The 4,776-nt window shown below is 42.3% G+C and overlaps 1 pseudogene; it reads left to right on the forward strand.

The window, feature by feature from the left end:
• The window catches only part of LOC110335062, a 60,614-nt pseudogene that overhangs the window by 123 nt on the left and 55,715 nt on the right, over positions 1 to 4,776 (forward strand).

Consider the following 4,776-nt stretch of genomic DNA (forward strand, 5'->3'; position numbering starts at 1 on the left):
CCCTCTTCTGGAGTGTCTGAAGACAGCTACAGTGTACTTAAATGAAAGAAAGAAAGAAAGAAAGAAAGAAAGAAAGAAAGAAAGAAAGAAAGAAAGAAAGAAAGAAAGAAAGAAAGAAAACTGAAAAGTGTGAGGACCAGAACCAGCAATGAAACTGAATTTTATGATAAATAAATGAATATTTGGCCAAACAAGAATAAGACACGTAACAGAATATGAAATGAGCTGTCTTAGTTAGGGTTTTACTGCCCTGAACAGACACCATGACCAAGGCAACTCTTATAAGGACATTTAATAGGGACTGGCTTACAGGTTCAGAAGTTCAGTCAATTATCATGATGGCAGGAGCATGGCAGCATCCAGGCAGACATGGTGCAGGCAGAGCTGAGAGTTCTACATCTTCATCTGAAGGCTGCTAACAGAATACTGGCTTCCAGGCAGCTAGGATGAAGGTCTTAAAGCCCACACCCACAGTGACACACCTACTCCAACAAGGCCATACCTACCACACCTACTCCAACAAGGCCACACCTTCTAATAGTGCCACTTGCTGGGCTGAGCATATACAAACCATCACAGGTGCTTTAAGGAATGTATTGTCACTGTCTACAAACTCACAGCAATCCAAAGGGCAAAGCCCAAAGGGCAGAAATTGGAAGGGGTCATTTGGAGACCCATTGTCTTGTTATCACTTAAACAAGAAGGCTACTGCACACACACTCTCATCTCTAGTGGTACTGTCCAGAGAGTAACCCAACGCCCTTAATCTGAAAGGCAACCGTGTACTAGGCAATCATTGCCCAGTACTAGCAGGTTGTATATGTTGGGTCCCAAATGGGACTGACTGACCCTTGGTTTGCTGCCTGGGATCTTAAGATCTTATTCTCCCTCCTATGCACTCCTTTTTACTGGATTCTGTTGTGCCTCTATCTATTTGCTCCTTTATGTTTCTTGAGTCAGTGGTTATTTAACCATGTCATGGTTAAACATTTAGTATGAGATCTGACTATAAAATAGAATAGACTGCTTTAACACAACATAACTTGTGTTTATAAATGAATGTTTTTATTTCAAAGCAGTAACTTTCTCCTAAATTTGTACATCCATAACAACATAGAAGATTGTACTCACAGCTGTTCCACCAAGTGACAACCATGGTGCTACTTATTCTTAACTAGTTCGTCATTTAAGACCCAGATCGAAGGGCTTCTCCTTCCTGGAATCTTCTGATATCCATTCTTTTCAATCCTGTAGCATGTAATACTGGAAGATCATGTTTTCCAAGATAAATGCAATAACATTGCCTTCTACACACTGTTCTTCCATAACTGTAAAATTTGTTCCATCAAGACAGGGAGGATGTGATAGTTTTAATCTTCATTTTCAGCTTGACAAGCTTTAGAGTCACCATGGAAACACATTTGTGGGTATGTCTCTGAAGGTGTTCCCCAAAAGTTTAATTGAGTAGGAAAGCCTTATTCTGAATGTGGTAAACATTGTCTTGTTGACTGGAGTCTCAGCGTGAATTAAAAGAAATAAATAAACTGATCACCAACATCATCTCTCCCTACTTCATAACTTTTGTAGAAGATGCAAAGCTGCCAGTTGCTTCTGCTGCCTTGAGTCAAAATAAACCTTTCCTTCTTCAATTTTCTGTTGCTGGGTATTTTGTCATAGCAATGAGAAGGGTAACCAATGCAGTGTATCACTTCAAGATGTAAGTGTTGGCCCAGCCATGCTGAAAATCACCTGAGTGAAGAGACCATCTGTAGAATATGGTTCCTACTGGGTTGCCTTGTTTAGCCCTGATAGGGTTTATACCTAATCTTATTGTGAATTGTTCTGCTATGCTCAGTTGCTATTCCTGGGAGGCCTGCTCTTTTCTGAAGGGAAACAGAGGAAGAGTGGATCTGGTGGAGAGGGGAGGGATAGAAGAGAAAGAGAGTGGAGGAAGGGATATATTATATAAGAGAATAATTTTTTAAAAGAACTGGCAGAAATGACCTTGAGTAACTTTCAGCGTATGTGAGTAAGATATAAAAGGCTATTTACACACAGCTTTCTACCTGGTTCTCACGGGAGAGTGGTTCTCAAACCCAAACATCCTACGAATGAAATTTAATCAGGCACAAGCAGAGACTAAATGCAGACGCTGGGTCTCCAGTCTCAGCTGAGGTCTCAGCTGACCAGCTATCTCCCATCAGCAGACATACAGTCAGTCCTTTCCACGTGCCCATCAGTCTGCCCACTAAAGCTCTCATCCAAGCAAAAAGATAAACCACTGTTCTTCCAGTCATCATGGATTCATAACACACCTGCATGGCCACGGACATAAAATAATAGTTGTTGTTTTATCTTACTGTGTTTGAGGTGGATTATTGCACAATCATAAAAACTGAACAACTATGAAATAACTGAAAGAGAGAGCAATCTAGCCAGACTGGAATAAGCCCAGGTTTTAATCCCACTTTCACCTTTTACCTGCTTTATGAGTTTAGGCACAGCCCTCAGATAATTACTGGTGCTTTGTGGGTTGTTTCAAGGAATTAAGGAACAACATTATGAAGTACAATGCAGAGCTGTGATTCATAGTAAATATTCCTGTGCTTCTATCTCCTGTGATTATTCCAGCTATGCTTGTATTGCTGCAGTTGCCATGTAAATTATATGTATGTGCTTGTCTCTTCCATTAATCCAGGAGGGCCTTGGTATCAGAACTATATCGTGTACATCCATACAGCTTATTGCCTAACCTATTTATTCAGTTCATTGTTTTAAATCTTAGATATGGACTAGAGAGATAGGTCAGCAGTTAAGAGCTCTAACTGCCCTTGCAGGACAGTTTACTTCCCAGTGCTCACATCAGGCATCTCATAACTAACTACCTATAGCCACAGCTCCAAAGGTTTTTATGGCCTCTTCTAACCTCCATGGGAACTGTGCTTATATGGTGTACATACTCACATATAACCATATTACACATAATTTAAAGTAAAAACTGAAGACAGACCTGCTGAAAGCCATGACACACAGTGCAGGCCAGAAAATAGGCCCACATACCCAACCCATTCCCAGTGTGGGCAGGGCCATTAGACACACAGAACCCCGCCTACTACAACACAACCTGGTGGAGGAGAGGAAAGATGTCCACAGATCACCCTCACCTTCTGCCCTGCCACACAAGCATGGCTGTAAACACCTAGAGGCCCAAAAGCCGCCTTGCCACACATCACAGACAGAGGAGGCCACCCAGAGGCCTGCCAGCTGTGTGGCCCACCTGCCCCAGGAGCCACTAGTGAAACAGTTTGAGCACTATGAAGAGAGATGGAACTGGAGACAGGAGGATGGAGAGGAGATGGAACTGGAGACAGGAGGATGGAGAGGAGTAGCCTGCCATGAGTAGCCAGCCTGCCACCTAAGGTCATAGTGAAATTTCAACCTGTGCTGCTGCTGAGAGCCCCGTCTGGGTCCGTGGCCATGCAGCAGCAGGGGTTGGTGTTGATGTCAGTGCTAGTGCATATTACCACTAGAGATCACAGAATATCCCTGGGCTGAGCAGTTGCCAGGGATCATGTGGATGTCCAGGAGCTGAGCACAAGTGACCCTGCCCTTCACTGGCTTCTGTGCTTTACAGAGGTGCCACTCAAATCCAGGGCTCTGAATTGGCCCACCCCAAAAATCTATTTCATCTATCATCTGTTGGGGCACATGAAAGAAAGGGCAGGTCCTGCCAATCCATAACTGCAGGATCTCCAGGACACCAGCCACAACAGGATAACCAGGAGGAATCCCTGTGAGAATCCAATATTGATGGTGTCACAGAAGCCAGAGATCTCGAACTAAACTAATGACTCATTGCAATGACGTATTAACAAAAGGGTATACAAACACACTATGACACACTACAGCTTCCATGATGAGATGACCCTATATTTTGTTTTGGTTGTTTGATTATTTGGTTGCTTGCATATTTGGCTTTTGGTCTGTTTGTGTGTTTTTTATTTCTGGGTTGGGGGAGGTTGCAAGGGTGGAGGGCGGATAGAAGGGGACAGAGAGACAAGTGGGACTGCGGTATACTATGTGAAATTCACAAAGAGTTAACAAAAAGTTTTTTAAAAGTCAAAACAGCCCTTTAAAAGTTATTTTAAATCTCATTTAATAGATTATGTCCAAATTGCTTAGTAAATGACAATACAAAAGTTTACAACTACTTATATATGACTAACTTCAGATTTGGTTCATAGCCACAAAGCAATTGTGTGGACAAGAATTTTCACAGATATTGTCAAAAGTCATCATGCTAACCACACAGTGAAGAAGTATTTTCACCTTACAAGTGAAGACGCTGAGACTCCAGTAACCTAAAAGCAAGCTCCACATCTCTAGCAGAGTTCAGATCCACCTGTGCTGACCCAACAGGCCCAATGGTCCCTTCTCAATGCAATAATAAACTGAATTATTCTCAACAGACTTCAAACATCATCACCATGAGTGAACTTTCATCCAAACATTCAAAAATCATACAAAGATCACATAAGGTCATCAAAAAAATCATCTATTTTATTCATCAAAAACTAAAATAACAATATACTGATCTTTATGTGAATTACAGGAATTCTTCCAAAATAAGACTTATAGCCTGCCAGGCAGTGGTGGCACACACCTTTAATCCCAAGCAGTTGGGAGGCAGAGGCAGGAGGATTTCTGAGTTCGAGGCCAGCCTGGTCTACAAAGTGAGTTCCAGGACAGCCAGGGCTATACAGAGAAACCCTGTCT

Source organism: Mus pahari, chromosome 17 (genome assembly GCF_900095145.1).
Source record: "Mus pahari chromosome 17, PAHARI_EIJ_v1.1, whole genome shotgun sequence".
NCBI lineage: Eukaryota > Metazoa > Chordata > Mammalia > Rodentia > Muridae > Mus > Mus pahari.